Raw genomic sequence first — 16439 nt, forward strand, 5'->3', positions numbered from 1 at the left:
GCACAGGTGGAATGAGGCAGTATTTCTGGATTGAAACTCAGTTCAGGATCGAACAAGACATCATGGTTGTGAACGGTCCAGTTCAGCCTGAGACAGTGGCCGGCGTGGAAAACTGAATCAGTGGCAAGGAAGTGATACTTGTGATGCCAGCCAAAGATGATGGCTATGGTTTTCCCAATGTTGAGCTGGAGGAAGTTATGGCTCATTCAGAACTGGGTGTCAGACAAGTAGGCTGACAGCACAGAGGTGGTCGAGAGTGGTGGTGGAGAGGTAGAGTGGAGTGTCATCAACGTACATGAAAGTGTTCCTGTGCATGAATTCACCAAGGAGCATCATGTACACAAGGAAAAGCAAGTGACTGAGGATAAATCCTCAGAGGGCTCCGATGTTGACGTTCGTAGCAAGGTAAGAAAGCAAAGCCATTGTACAGGCACAGAGGCTTTGGTCGGATAGGTAGGAGTGGAACCATGCAAGGGCAGTCCCATAGAGGAGAGTTGTTGGAGGAGAATGGCATGGTTTGATATAGCAAATTAATACAGAAAGGATTCAAATCTGAGACAGGAAGAAACGCAATTACACAAAGAAAGATTTTTAAAATGTGTTTTTTTGGTGAACATTACTGCTGTTATAACATAAGGTGCTTTAACTGGTATAGCATTGCTGCCATTATTTTAAAAAGCCTATCCTCTGACTCATCGTGAACACCATGGGACATCCACTACTAATATCAACATAATAAAGCTTGCATTTACACAGCACCTTGTGTCGTTAAGACATTTTAACTTGCTTCACACAATGAATTATTTTAAGTGCAGAGACTGTTGCGCAGGTAAATGAATACAGGGGATGGAGGTCAGAATTCCTGGTGATCAGCATTGCCAGCAAGTGCCAGTGAAAAATGATTGAAAACTGAATCACCTCCACTACCAATATACAAAGTAGAGTGTGCGCCCTGGGGAGTGAGCTCCGGCTGGGATACAATCTTATGGTAAGCAGACAGTTACAAACCATGCCCACTCTTGTGTGGTGTGGCATGACATCACTTGACCCCCGCGGTTAGAATGGATGCTTTCAGCAGTATCACTACCGGGCCCTTCCTCAAGCAGCACAGAGAATCTTAGAGTCACGGTGCCACAACAGCGAGCTGTAGGTTCTTTTCATCTCTAACAGTGAGCAGAGTGGACACCATTTGAACATAAGAACGTAAGAAATAGGAGCAGGAGTGGGCCATACGGCCCCTTGAGCCTGCTCCACCATTCAATAAGATCATGGCTGACCTTCCACCTCAACTCCACTTTCCCGCCCGATCTCCATGTACCTTGATAGAGTCCAAAAATCTATCTCAGCCTTGAATATACTTTATATTCACAGCCCTCTGGGGCAGAGAATTCCAAAGATTCACAACCCTCTGAGTGAAGAAATTCCTCCTCATCTCAGTCTTAAATGGCCGACCCCTTATCCTGAGACTATGCCCCCTAGTTCTGGACACTCCAGCCAGGGGGAAACAACCTCTCCGCATCTACCCTGTCAATCCCCCTCAGAATCTTGTATGTTTTAATGAGATCACCTCTCATTATTTTAAACTCCAAAGAGCATAGGCACAATCTCTCATCATAGGAATCATTCTAGAGCGGTACATTTTACTGGCTTCAAGTGTACTGATTGATATGATTCAACTCCCAGCTGGCACACATCAAAGAAAAAAAGTACAGGAAGTTCGAAGGTCCCTCTGAGTGTTGGATTGTCTCCATGTTATCCAAGGCTGTGTGTTTAGATATATTGTTCAAAATGCTTTCTTGATTTGTCATGTTTTTCACAGTAATTGAAATTCCCACAGAAAAGGGTTTAAACATAATAAAGATGTTTTTAAACTATTTCACAATAAGATAATTAAATTGAATTACCCTTCATTAATGGTTTGACTTAAAAGCCGCAGCCTTTCCCAAATGCTTCGTCTTGATATTTTTGCCTCGACCTGTGACTCTACGAGCTGATTTCGGATTATGCCGTGTGAAACATATTCAGTGTATTGAATTCCCCAAGGTGTATCAGTACTGTTCAGGCTGTGGGCAACACTGACAAGGCAGTATTTATTGTTCACCTCTGTTTGGACTAAGGGCACTTAAGAGTCAACCATATAGTGTGGAACTAAAGTGACATGCAAGTCAGACCACGTAGAGAGCGCAAGTTCCCATCCCTGAAGGATATTACTTGGGTTTTTACTCCATGGTAATTTTCTGTTGCTAGCCCACTAATTAACAGATTACTTTCACAATTTTCCATGAGGTTTTACAATCTCTGGATTGCTGGTCCAGTACCATAACCATTCGGCTACCATACCTGCAGCTGGACTGTTGAAATATTTTATTTTGTTTCTAGTACTTTTTACCCAGTAACTTTTCTTCAAATAATTTTGAAAAGGGACACATTTATTGAGGTAAAATTTGTATAAATGTTTTTTAAAATACAGAGAGGCAGGCAGGGAGAGTGAGAGATTATATACCTATTGAAGCTTTTGTCTTGTATGCTCTAACCTTCAGAAAGTGTTTAAGTGGAAAGGGAGATAATTAACGAAAAGGTCAGGAGAGAGAGCAAGAGAAGGAACATGAGATGAGGGGCAGTGAGGGAAGACAGGTTAATGTTAGTTCAATTTTCAAAGACAACACCAGTAGAATTTTAAAGCAAACTAATTATCTCATTTAGGATTTATTAATTAGAAAAGTTAATTGCTAATTATTGTTTACACAAATAAGACAGATTCTAGTTGCTAACATCTATGAGACAAAGTGGGCGAGAGATAGAGATAGAAATAATGGACCGTATTTTGTGACCCCCACGGGTGCGTACGAGGTGTGTACACACCCGTAGGGGCCGCGCAAGTTCCGGGTTGAGGCATGCAAAGTGCATGTATTGAAACCCGGCACTTGCGATTTGTCAAGAATCCTCTTGACCGATCCTCCGCATCCCCAGGAGATGGGCCTATGCAGATGGAGAGTTGGGCTATTTGCTCAACTTCTGTCCGCTGAATGCCGGTGAAATTCTTACGCCTGGTAAAAGCAGGGGTAAGGCCTGCTTTTACCAGCAGAAGAGTTTTAAAAAATAGAAAAATAAAATTTTATCACTCATTTAAAAATTAAAAATACTCTTTAAAAAGGTAAGTTTATTTTTAGCCCCATAAAAACATTTTTTTTTTCAAAAAATTAAATTTTTGTTTAAATATTTAATTAAATGGCATTTTAATTCATTTTAAATATGTAATTAAAAAAAATATTTCATGTGTTGGTGTATTTTTTATGTGATCCCCATTCATACTTATGATATTTCCGTACGTACAGAACTGTCAAAAGTATGAATGGGGATTCCCTTCTGTTATTGATTGGGCTGGCCCACATGATCCCGGGAGCACCTACGAACCGCTCGCGCCCCTTGGGGTACTTGGGGCTCTGCCCGCGCAGACTCAGAGGCCCAGGATCGCAAGCCTCCATACCTCCCGGGCCACCAGGTACTATCGTAGACATTTTGCAGGTCGCCTGTAGGAAGCCTCCAATCGCAAATGTTGGCCCATTAACACATCTTTCCTCAGTCTAATTTATTTTTTCATAGAAAGTAAGTTGAATTATGACAGCAACAAAGCCTCTGTGGAAAAAAAAACAGGAAGGAAGGGTATGATGGGGGAGGGGAGGAGGGAGGCAGGTTACGGATGAGGAAGCCTCGAGCTACCCACTCTTTGGGGGAGCGAGTAGGAATAGGAACAGGCATGGGAACAGTAAAGGAAAGGTTAAGAGTGAGGTGGGTTACATCAGAGCAAGAGAAAGTGAAGGATACAATGGTTGAATGGGGTAGTTCAAAGGGGAAGAGGTCGTGATGGGAGTGAAGGCATAGCAGGAATTGGAGAAAATAGTGGAAAGGTGAAGGTGACATGTTGGGAGTGAGGGAAAAGCATAAATAATTGGGAGAGGAGATGAGAAGGGAGCCAATGAGGGCTACATTTTCCCCACAACCCCTATCCCAAATGCTTGAAGCCACTAATGGCTTATTTTCCCATCACACCATGCTATCCGCCACTTTGCACTCAATGGGAAAGAAGAACAGAAATCAACAGAGAAGCTGAAGAGGATGGAAAGTGAAGCAAGAAGTGACGTTAAGGGGAGAGAGGCAGAAGAGAAGAGTAAGAAGGGGACAGAGAGTGAAACAGCAACATGAAGTAACAATGACAGATAAGAGCAGGTCATATTCTTCAATTCACCATATGCAAAAGCTTGGGAGATAGACTAGACCAGTCTACGTAATGAGTTCTGCATTATTCTATATAAAAACCATCTGAACCCCTTGATTAGATTCCAGTCTGTAACTTTTAGGTATCTATTAATCTCTGTATAAATTTTCCAGTTGCTTTTCATGTCCAACATTTTACTTATTGAACATATCTTTCAGTACATTTGGGAAGTGCACATACCCTCATTTACCCCTTGTTTGTTTTATCACCTTAATTTAGATTTGGATCGATCATGTGAAACCTGACAGTTGACTCAGTACTGTTACTTTACAGCTCTTATACCTTTCAAAATCAACTCAATTGCATGTTCACTGCACATTGGCAAAAGCTGTCACTGTGCAGCTCATTTATGTCTCAAGTGTCACCGACTGTAATGAACTGTTTATGTTGTGCTCTCAGGATGAGAAAAGGTCATCCGGCTCATATGTGCTCACCACACTTCTCAATGCATCTGTTCTAATACCCCCGCCCTTCCTTCCTCCACTTCCTAAGAGATACAAAAAAACACTTGGACCCAGAACCAATTCAGGAACCTGTCAAAAATTCCTCTCCAACCTCTCAAAGGTGATCAGCCAAGCCCCAGGAGGTCCTAACTCATTGGTTATTACTGGAAGTCTTATCTTCATTCTGCTGTGGTCTCAGCTTCATTCTGCTGTGGTCTCGTAGTTATCCTAAAATAAATCTAATGACTACTTGAAGGACTGAAAGGAGTCAGTTCTCATTATTACTTCCAGAATCCTGATTTGCAGCTTGATCACCCTCTGATAAAAATAAAACTTCTGCACATCCAATCTCACTCCCTGCTTCCTCAGCTAAACAAGTGACCCCTAGTTCCACACGACCCCATCACATCGATGTTATTGATGCCCTTAACAACTTTAAAGGCTTGAAGCAGATCACCCACTAAGTCTACGCTTCTCCAATGAATCCAAGCCCAAAGCATAAAGCCTAGTGCCATAGCTCAATGTATTCGGGCCAGGGATCATCTCCGTTGCCCTTTCTCTGTATCTTCTCTACAGCCACGATGTCCTTCTTGAGGTAGGTGGTCCAAAATGGTAAACTGTACTCCAGGTGAGGCCTCACCAAAGTCTTGTATAGCTGGGGAGACATTTACATCTGGTTGTGGACAGCCCCAATATGTCTGAATGTAGCTCTAGTAAATGATAAGTTGAATATAAGTTGGCAGCTCACTGAAATGTGGTACTGTACTTCCATTGCAGCAACATTTTCTTTACAAATGGTGTTATAAGCTGGGCAAGTTTGGACTGTCCATCACAGCAGAGGAACTAGCATGCGAGAGCACGTTATGCTGGTTATAAAAAAAGCCAACATTCCTTTACCCAACACTGAGAAAGTAATACAGCCACATAAAGGGTGCTGTCCTCTCGTAAGGATGATGTGCAACACATGCCCCAGTGTCAGCTTTCGATCTAGTTTCTTTTCTTTCCAGTTTTGAAGAAGGGTCCGACCCGAAACGTCAACTCAAATTTCTCTCCACGGATGTTGCCTGACCTGCTGAGTTTTTCCAGCATTTTCTGTTGTTATGTCAGCTTTAACCTGATGTGTGTACATTCATTGCAGGCTTGGTCTGAGGTCATCCTCTCCGCCAGAAAGTAGCACAAGATAATTGGGACTGGGAAAAAGGTTTTTTTTTTCTGATCTGTAGAGTGAGCTCTGACAACGGCAATGCAGGAGCAGTCTCCACTGTTAAAGAGGACGTGAGCTGACAATACACTGATGTTCAGATGGTTTAAATATAGAATACAAGCGATAGCCAGAAGTGAATTGCAGGCTTGAATCTAATTGCAGGGTCCGAATACGTTATGTACAGAACAATGAGTTACTGACCACCAGCTTGTGCTGTTTATATAGTACAACTCGTAAACTTCAGAATTTTAAATTATTGCAGCCATAATAGCAATGGAACGAGCAGATTTATTACCAGTAATATTAATAAAAGATAGTAAAAAAAATGTATTCATATTGCACCTCATTATGTTTAAATGTTCAAAGTGCTTCACATAATGAATTTCATTGTCGTTCTGCAGCCATTAGCATAGCAGCCATTCCACACCAGCACCGACCCACAAACAGCACACTTAACACTTGGTGTGCAATTTTAACTACAAATAGTAAACTTTAAAGACTTGCGCTCATTCGAAGGCTGGAGCTTCCGATCAGTGAGGTCCACACCGCTCATACTATCACTCCATGGGCCCGACTGTTGAGCAGGCATTAACCCGTTTATTTTAATCCCGACATTGAGACAGCACAAACAGGACTGCCGCCTGAGCAAGTTCGGCAGCTCTACTTTCTGTGCTTTCACCCATCCTCTTTTTTTTCACCTGCTCTTAACCAATTCCTTTCTTCCTTAAAATATACCCCGAATATACTTACGCGCCTTCCCCTGCCACCTGGGTCCTAAGTCCAATTTCGAGGCGGGCCTCATATCAAAAGGTTGTTTTCTGAGCGACTGAAAAATCACTTTGAGAATCCTTTTATAAGCTCACTGCGGCCTAGAAGTGTGAAGATTTCCATGGTCGTGTCATGGATGTAATCGGGTCAAATTTGGCGTGGTTTTCTGCTTTGATGCAAGTGTGCTACAGCAGGATCTCTCATGTCTTCAACTGTGCAGGTTATCTAACCCAGCCACAGTGTGCCAGGAACTAAATGACGCAAACCTCCAGTTTGGCCTCCCATTAACTTTCGATATCATATTTTTGTGTCTTTCGGCTCATTTTTTCCTTTCTGATTTCATTAAATGTTTGACCACATTCCACCAAAAAAACCCCACTTGCCCTGAAATACAGCTGCAATGATACTTCTCTACCGGACTAGATCTCAGCCCTAACATATCGTAGAATCATAGAAAATTACAGCACAGAAGGAGGCCATTCGGCCCATCATGCCCGTGCCGGTCGAAAAACGGCGATCCAGCCTAATCCCACTTTCCAGCACTTGGTCCGTAGCCCTGTAGGTTACCGCACTTCACGAGCATATCCAAGTACTTTTTAAATATGACGAGGGTCTCTGCCTCTACCACCCTTTTAGGCAGCTACGGAAAATAGGTCCTTCCTACCCACTCTAACCTCCTACCTTAACCAGCCCGAGCAGCAGTGGAACAGGTCGTTTGGAGACATCCCTATCTGCTTTGCTCATTCCCCACCTGCAAATCTCCTATTCCGGTGGACATGTATTCCCAGAGGAGAGTTACTCTTCATTGAAGGTACTGTTGGAAGCAAGAGGGAGGTCTGCCATTGGGGGCTTCATGGACCCACATTAGAAAACAGCTTGGCCCCGACTCAACACGAGCAACGCCATGGGAGATCGGCCGGTCATATAACGTTCAATGTAATGGCCTACGGTTTGGGTGCTACAATTGGCCCAATCGCCCCTCGGTTAGGGAGGAGAGAGTCAGCCTCGGTCCCCACTCTGGAAATTGCAGCAAGCCCTACTGGAAGTGTGCCCGGGTGGAGGGCTGGATTGGGTTGTGATGCCCTTCTGCAGTCAAATAGCCGACTGACACGGCCGGTGCTCACACACACATCATAGGAGGTAGCAGAGGATGGCGGGTGTGAGTGGGACTGCAGCCCCACAAGGAGTTAACACCTTCGGGGGTGGGGAGAAAGTTAATACATTTTAAAAGGGATATTTAAAATCAATGATCGTACCAATGAATAATGACAATTAACTTTTCACATCCTTTTTAATTTTTCTGCCCATCTCCTGTTAACAAAATAAATATTTATATCAACCTCTCTATTCTGTAACGAGAATAATTTGATAAAAATAATTTCTTACAGCCACTACTTCCCAAAGGGGGAGAAAACACATACAACCCCTCAGAAACCATGTTGGACATGATGAGTGTAATTCACATTATAATCAATGAAATACCCAATGAAGCTGCAATATGTTTGCCCAAGGACTCTCATTATCACTAAACACACAATGGATGTAAATAAAAGGAACCGGTTTTCAGGTGGGAGGGCTGGAGATTTCTCAGTTTCTAGTCAGTGATAGAATTGGTTTCTCAGGATGTGACACTGGCTGATAATGTGGAACAGATCTTAGACCGAATGTGGAACAGACCTAATTTCACTTACGCGTATTTTTTTTCCTCCTTCACTTTCCTGGACTGCACATCAGTGAAGGTTTTTTTTGAACAGATCTGAACTGTGTTAGCCTCGGATTCTCTTTACACTGCTGTCTCAGGGCTTTAGTCAATAAGCTGTCACACCTGTATGTGTGTGTGTGGGGTTACTCTATGGACACGCAAGTGACACAATCCCAACAGAGATCACACTAAAATCTATATTAAAAAAAACCCCACAACAGATCAAATCCCCGTCCACACACAACTTCACAAGAAGCAGAATTTAGTATCGGACTGAGATCCCTCGCTAAACCGCAGTGAGCTGAAAGAATTAAGAGGATTCTGATGCTCGGAGCACACAAGTGACAATGTTGAGGCATCCCTCGTCTGTGTGGAAGACAAATACAAGACATAGCCACGCGTACCTCTTCTCCCCCACCCCCTTCCACCCGACCCCCCCGCCGCCACCCCAGCTGTCTTCCTAACAGCTCCGGGGCCAGTCTATCTCCGAATGTTCGTCGCTTCCTTACCTGAACACTAGCCACAAGCCATCGGCAGGAAAGTTGAGTAGGACAGGAACATCGAGACATCTGTTCTGCTGAAAGAAACGCCAGCGGGATGGCTGCAAACTCCCCGCAAAGGCTGTTTCCACCAGCCCACTCCCCTTCTAGGAGCTGGAGAGAGCGCCAATGGCAAGGGGGGGAAACCGTATTAAAGCGCTTGAAGGTGTTTTAACGAGTCACTTGTAGATCCTGCCGCACTCTCACGCCAGTTGATTCAGTTTCTCCGGCTCGTAGTCCTTTGCAGCGCCCTGTGCCCTCAACAAATCAAGGGGAACGCTGGGGTTGAGCTCGGTGACCTGCAAGATTTCAGGCAGGTAACTCTTGTGTGGGTCTACAGGCAGTGTGTGTGTGTATGTGTCCAGTGGCGCTGGGACGAGCCTTCGATGTGCTTGTGCTCACTATAGTGTGCCTTGCCAGCTCCAGACCTGGCGCTGGTGGCGGGGCTCAATGATTGCCTCTCACTGTACTGGGCTCCTCAGGAGCAGAGATGTGAGCTGAATACTAATCAGTTACAGCATAACACTTCACCATTTCTCTTCTCCACTTTCTTTTACAAGATTTCTGGCGAAACCTGCAGCCTTGTCCTTGTTATAATGTCGTGTCTGTTTGTTTACAATCAGTATTATTTCTATTTTTTTTTAATTTATTCATGTTTTCACCGAGTTTCATTCTGCTACTCTTTCCCTCATTCAGTTTCATTTCCGTTTTGTCCTTGTTAATTTCCTTTCCCTTTTATTCCTTCGTCTTCCTCCACTTGTTTTTCTCTTTCTCTGCACTTCCTTTTTATTCTTTGACGCGTTCTCGATTTTGAACATCCGTTTCCCTCGTTCCGCATTTTACCAACCAATTTCCAGTTTATTTTTCTTTGCCCACTCATCCCTGTTCCTCAGTCCAAGAGAACAGGAAACCTGCTCCAAGGCCTCTGCTCTTTAGCTGTCCTCGTCTTATTCTTTCTCATTGTGCGAAATCTTAATGGGCCAAACCACTTGCCATTTCCCACCTAGAATTGAAGCATCCACTCAGGGACCAAACCACTCTTTATTGACTCCTACTTATCTATATTTGAATTGGACCTATTCACTTTCGCTTTACTGAATTCTAATTTAAATGTAAAATGTCCCATGTTTGGCCAGTTTGGAATTCTCTGAACAATATACAGTTAGGTTTTAATTCAGTATTTTCTGTCGTTTCAGTTTATTGTAGAACAGAGATTTATAAGCTTAATATTTATTTTGAAATGATTTAATCCCAGTGACTGAAGCCATTAAAGTGCCTCCAAGAGGCTCTGAAAACACATCGAGCTTAGGACACAATCTGGGGTCTAGTTCAATGCCCCATTAATGGCACCCAATGCTCCTCTACATTGTGTCATTTGCTTCTTCGGGCCATCTGATTGGCTTGTTCAGTCTGTGCGACCTTCTATCAATCTGATTGGTCTATGGAAATCACATGATAGATCCCCCCCCCCTCTCCCCAGAGATTCCATCACGTAGCCTGCGGTGGGCGGGGCTTGCAGGTTCCCCTTTCTCCGGTCAAGGCAGATGAGCACCCAAAGTGATTGGGTTCTGCTCTCAGCGAGGTGGGATGCTTATTTTGACATCTTCTTTAGTTTGATTGGACCATCCCATATTAGTAGTGCCCTAACAGGGGCAAATGCGGTGATCTTTTGTTTGGTGACCTTGGGGCAACCCAGTGTCACCCTAATGTTTCCTACATTACAACAGTGACTACACTTCAAAAAGTACGTCATTGGCCGTAAAGCGATGTGGGACGTCCGATGGGTGTGAAAGACGTTATATAAATGCAAGACTTTCTTTTTCTTTTCCTAATTGGTCCATCAAAAAAGGCCCAGCTAGTTGGGCTTGGCTGAATCCTCCAGCTTTACATCTGCCCTGCCTCTCACCCAGAGAGAGAGAGAGAGAGAGACTGGCTGACCCTATTTGAGGGAGAGGGAAAGAGGTCCTATTCTAGGTTATTCATTCCATATTTCACTATATCTCCCTCTTTTTTTCTCCTCAGCTACATCGAGCACAGAGAGAACGCGGGCAGCTAAGAAGCATCCACTGTCTGAAACACACACATACACATGGCATTCGAAGCAGGGAGTCCCTAGCCTGAGCAGCAGCAAGGACTGACCTGAAGGCTAATGGTAGACGGACCAGCTTCTAGAACCTATACACACAGACCCAGTTAGAAGAAGACAGCAGCAGCTCAGACCTGATGAACACACACACACACAGAGCCAGAGCCTGCAAGGACCATTTCCATACAGTCCAAGTGTAAGCTCAGTCAGTGAGTAAAGTGCTGCGTTCCTGTGAATTTAGTAAGTTATGGGGCAGATGAGAGCTGTTGATGAAATTCTAACTGTTCACTTTGAAAGATATTTATATTTACAAAAAGTATTGCAATATTTATAGGTTTCTATATAACATTTAAAGTTGTATTCCAATTATATACACAACTGGATATATTTAGATTTACATATATTTATACAATTACATATATTTTGAATTTTTGTATACTACATATATTCTATTTACTATTTGATCTCCTCTGATGTTGCTCATGGGCAAGTCAGATAATGCACAATTTTATAACCACAGGCGATAAGGAGCGTTTTACCGTGTAATGTTCGATGTATTATTCTGTTTGTAGAGTAACACTTAGGCTTGTTTAATCCGGCCTGTACCCGGCAGAGGGGAGATGAGATTTTTTTTTTACACAGCAAATTGTTACGATTTGGAATGCACTGCCTGAAAGCAGATTCAGTGGTAACTTTCAAAAGGGAATTGGATAAACACTTGAAAAGGAACTATTTTCCAGGGGAGTGGGACTAATTCACAGAGCCAGCACAGGCACGATGGGCTGAGTGGCCTCCTTCTGTGCTGTATGATTCTACGAGTTACTGTAAACAGGGTGGCCATGAAGTCAATTGGAAGTTAATGGCCATCAGTGAGGGAAATTTGCAGATTGGCAAGTGTTCCTAAATTTCTGGCTCCATGCCAGAAGAAACCCATATTAAATGATAGCCTTGCTTTCTCTCTTTTTATATGTTTTTGACACTTTGAAGTGTAAGAGCTGTAGTGTGATGCACCTTTAAAGTAGCAAAGTTGCCAAGCCTCACCATAGAGGTAAAAATAAGCACTGAGCAGAAGTAGATCCGGAAGGCGATTCCATCATCTGATGCAGTTAATTTAAAAGGAAACTTCATCCTTGAGCAATGCCACGGAAGGTCCACAAGTAATGAAGAAGATTCAGAAGGTATCAGCTAGAGAGTGCATGAAAGGAGAAAGTGGGCTTCCAGCAAGGGATGGCAGACATTGGGAGTGCATTCAGAGTTGCTCTTCCTGCAAGCATTGTGTCCTGCTGGAATTGTGGATTCTCTCCTGTAACACCATCAGTTGTATTTTTCTCATAGCTACTTATTCTAATCATTGTGTAACAAGTGCCAGAAGTAGACGGGAGCAGTGTTATTTATGGAACTGTGATGTGTGAGCGATGCATCTATATTTCACAGTATGATGCATACACAGATTTAGATTTTATTTAACTGCAGCTTGTGAGGGCATAGCTTTATTATCAGGTGTAGTGGGTGAGGAATAAACTCCCTGCTCTTGACTACAGGCAGCACACATCGAGAAATTGAGTAGACTAGGCCTATTGAGTAGACGAGGCCTACATTATCTTGAGTTTAGAAGAGTGAGAGGTGATCTCATTGAAACATATAAAATTCTTACAGGGCTTGACTGGGTAGATATTGGAAGGATGTTTCCCCTGGCTGGGGAGTCTAGAACCAGGGGTCACAGTCTCAGAATAAGGGGTCAGCCATTTAGGACTGAGATGAGGAGAAATTTCTTCACTCAGAGGGTGGTGAATCTTTGGAATTCTCTACCCCAGAGGGCTGTGGAGACTCAGTCATTGAATATATTCAAGACAGAGATCGATAGATTTTTGAATATTAAGGGAATCAAGGGATATGGGGATAGTGCAGGAAAGTGGAGATGAGGTAGAAGATCAGCAATGGTCTTATTGAATGGCAGAGCAGGCTTGAAGGGCCAAATGGCCTAATCCTGCTCCCACGTCCTAACTCACACCAAGTCCCATTTGCCCATCACCCCCATGCTCACTGGCCTACATTGGCTCCTGGATAAGCAGCGCCTCGATTTCAAAATTATCATCCTTGTTTTCAAATCCCTCCATGGCTTCTTCCCTTCCTATCTCTGCAATCTCCCCCAGCCCCACAACCCCCCACGATATCTGCACGCCTCTAATTCTGCCCTCTTGAGGATCCCTGATTATAATCGCTCCACCATTGGCGGCTGTACCTTCAGTTGCCTGGGCCCTAAGATCTGGAATTCCCTGCCTAAACCTGTCCACCTTGCTACCTCTCTTTCCTCCTTTAAGACGCTCCTTAAAACCTACCTCTTTGACCAAGCTTTTGGTCACCTGCCCAATTTATCCTTATGTGGATCAGTGTCAAATTTTTTTCTCTTAAAATACTCCTGTGCAGCGCCTTGGGATGTTTTACTGTGCTAAAGGCACTATATAAATACAAGTTGTTGTTGTTGTATTTCTTACGTACTTATGTTCTTATGCACACTCCCAGCTCGTGATTTTTCGGCCATTGCCATTATGGTTTGAAGTGGTAATACTGTTCAACCATTTAATTATGCAGTCAGTTTAAAAGAAAATTTCATCCTTGAGCAATACCACGAGAGATCCACAAGTAATGAAGAAGATTCACGTGTGGGCCGTAATGTTTTCACGTAGAGGGGAGTAGGTGTATCAGCTAGAGAGCACATGACTGGAGCAAATAGGCTGCTGAGCATATTGCACAGTGATCCCCAACCAATCAGGCTGTTTAATCACAAGGAATCTGAGCTAATGGAATATTTTCTGTACCGCTGTCACCTACTATGTATCCTTCATTTAGCGAAGCATTATTTTGGCATGGTTTTCCAGTGTCCTAACTAGCACCAAGCCCCGTTCACCCATCAGCCCTGTGCTCGCTGACCTACATTGGCTCCTGGTTAAGCAACACCTCGATTTTAAAATTCTGATCCTTGTTTTCAAATCCCTCCATAGCCTCGCCCCTCCCTATCTCTGTAATCTCCTCCAGCCCCACAACCCTCCGGGATATCTGCGTTCCTCCAGTTCTGGCCTCTTGAGCATTCCTGATTATAATCGCTCAACCATTGGTAGCCGTGCCTTCAGCTGCCTAGGTCCTAAGCTCTGGAATTTCCTCCTTAAACCTGTCCACCTCACTACCCTTCTTTCCTCCTTTAAAATGCTCCTTAAAACCTACTTCATCTGCCCTAATATCGCCTTGTGTGGCTCGGTGTCAAATTGTGTCTGATAATCGCTCCTGTGAAGCGCCTTGGGATGTTTTACTACGTTAAAGGCGCTATATAAATGCAAGTTGTTGTTGTCCAAAGATTGTGTCTGGATTTCTTTCTGCAGGGGGGTGAGGTGGGATCATTTATTTTTGATATCCTTTCCGTTCTCTGAACCTCCCTTACACCACAAACCAACCTCAGCTGAGGTGGCCCAGTCAGTATATGACCTGTTGCTAGCCTACTGTTAACGTTCTTGTAGGAGGCAGCCCAGAGTAGACTCCCAGATTGAGCAGTAACTTGCTTGCTGGTAATATTCTACTGCGGTACCCAGGTTATTACTGACTTTGTACTAACTCAAATTATGCAACAGGGCAATGCCATCCACCCAGTTGTTCTCTTTCAGCTCCTCTTGTTCGAACTTGTTCTTGCCATGTTTCCTACATTAAAACAGTGAAAACACCTCAAAAGTGCTTCATTGGCTGTAACACTCTTTGGGACATCCTGAGGTTGTGAAAGGTCCCATATAAATGCAAGTCTTTTTTTTATTTCTTGAAGTTTTCTCTCATTTACCTTCTTAATTCTTTTATCGTACTTATTTACATTTTATTTTCTTCTGTATGTCTCCCCCTGTCACTGTCCCCATTCCCTTCTTTCTATCTCAGCATTATCTTTCCCTTCCTTCCTTTCTACCTCTGCTTCTACTCATCTTAGTTCTCTATCCGTGCCTCTCAGTAATCATTGGTAGACTGAGCTCCTTAGCAAAGCAGAGAGACCATCCTGGATAACAACAGAAAACGCTGGGAAAACTCAGCAGGCCAGGGCAGCATCCATGGAGAGAGAAACAGAGTCAATGTTTCAGGTCGAAAACCCTTCGTCAGAACTGAGAAAAAAGCAGGAAATGAAACAGATTAAAAAAGCAAGTTTGGGGGCTGGGAAATGGGGGAGGGGATGAAAGAACAAAAGGGAAGGTCTGGGAGAGGTGAAGAGACATTAAGAGATATTCAAGGCGAGACGAGATGGTAATAGGACAGGTAAAGACACAAAGGATGGCTCTAGATGAAGTGTGAAATGCGCTGGCAGAGTGAGAGACAGCTGCCATGTGGGAGAGAATAAAAAAGGAAAAGGCACAAACCAAAAGTGAGACTATCCTGGTCAGTGTTGCTGTGTCCAGTGTAATCAATAGAGGGAGCCTGTGTACTGAAGAGACTGTGGAGCTCACCGTGTCTGCGTAAAACAAACTTTATGCTGCTTTTCAGATGAATGCATATTCATGTGTGACGATTGCTTGTAATTCTGCCTCTGGGAGACAGTGCCTCCAGTTTGGTGTAGTCAGTTACGGTGTATAACCTGTAACCAGGGGCTCGAGTAAGCAGCTTTCAATTGCTCCTGAAAACTGAAGAATGGGAAGTGACAGCCACGAAACGTTCATTAGAGGCTGTACTGCAGGTCTCTGCGGGGGCGTAGCAATAGAAGATAGCACGGCGCGTCTCATGGAGTCAGTGGGGCTGGCTTTACCGTGCCGGCGTTTAACCGGCGGGAGGCCGGCGCGGCAGGATAACACCCGCCGGAAGCACAAGTGCTGCACACAGCTGAGTTTCCAGTTCAACTTCGGTTAGCATATATTTTTTGGCGGGCTGCAGGTGTGAGCAGTGCCTGGGTTTTTGTAGCTCAGCCACTGGAGGACGGGAAGCTGTGAGCTGCTGCAAGTCTTAAAGGACTGCAGCAGCTTAAAGGGGCAGTTTGCTTTTTTTGAGGCCATAGGAGAAGAATCACTGTCTACCATGTTGACCAGCGGTCAAGGAAGCGACAGGGTACCCTGGTGCTCTGATGGTACTGTCATATCATTACTGGGGCAAGTTTGGGGGTCAGGAGCAACGTTCTTTGTCCCACAGTAGATTGGGAAAGAGGTCGGCAGTCATGTAAATGCCAACAGTATTTATCCAAGGACCTGACTGCAGTGCCATAAATAATGCAAAGATGTCAGCAGTTTGCCAGGGTGGGACACCCTGGTATCATCCCTCACTGTGCCATTTCCTCCACCCAATATGTCAGTTCCTTGGAGGTTTCCCATGGTTGGTCATTCTGCAGGAGGGGAGACTGTACTGCACCTCCTTCTGCTTGTACTCACACCTTGACTTGCTGCTCCCTCGACAGCTCCTTCCATCTAT

General features: G+C 44.1%; 1 protein-coding gene across 3 annotated transcripts in view; it reads right to left on the reverse strand.

Moving 5' to 3' along the window:
• The window catches only part of syndig1l (synapse differentiation inducing 1-like), a 175623-nt gene extending 166113 nt beyond the window's left edge, over positions 1–9510 (reverse strand). For 2 of the 3 annotated variants that reach the window (XM_086002702.1, XM_086002703.1), the window contains exon 1: positions 8903–9510. The gene's annotated coding sequence lies outside the window, so the exon portion shown is untranslated. Of the gene's footprint in view, positions 1–6673; positions 7161–8902 lie in introns of those variants that run through there. The other variant, XM_086002704.1, reaches the window with a different exon arrangement.
• Positions 9511–16439: the final 6929 nt, after the last annotated feature.

This window comes from Somniosus microcephalus, chromosome 12, assembly GCF_052327205.1.
Source record: "Somniosus microcephalus isolate GS21.2 chromosome 12, FLI_Smic_1.0, whole genome shotgun sequence".
Classification (NCBI taxonomy): Eukaryota; Metazoa; Chordata; class Chondrichthyes; order Squaliformes; family Somniosidae; genus Somniosus; species Somniosus microcephalus.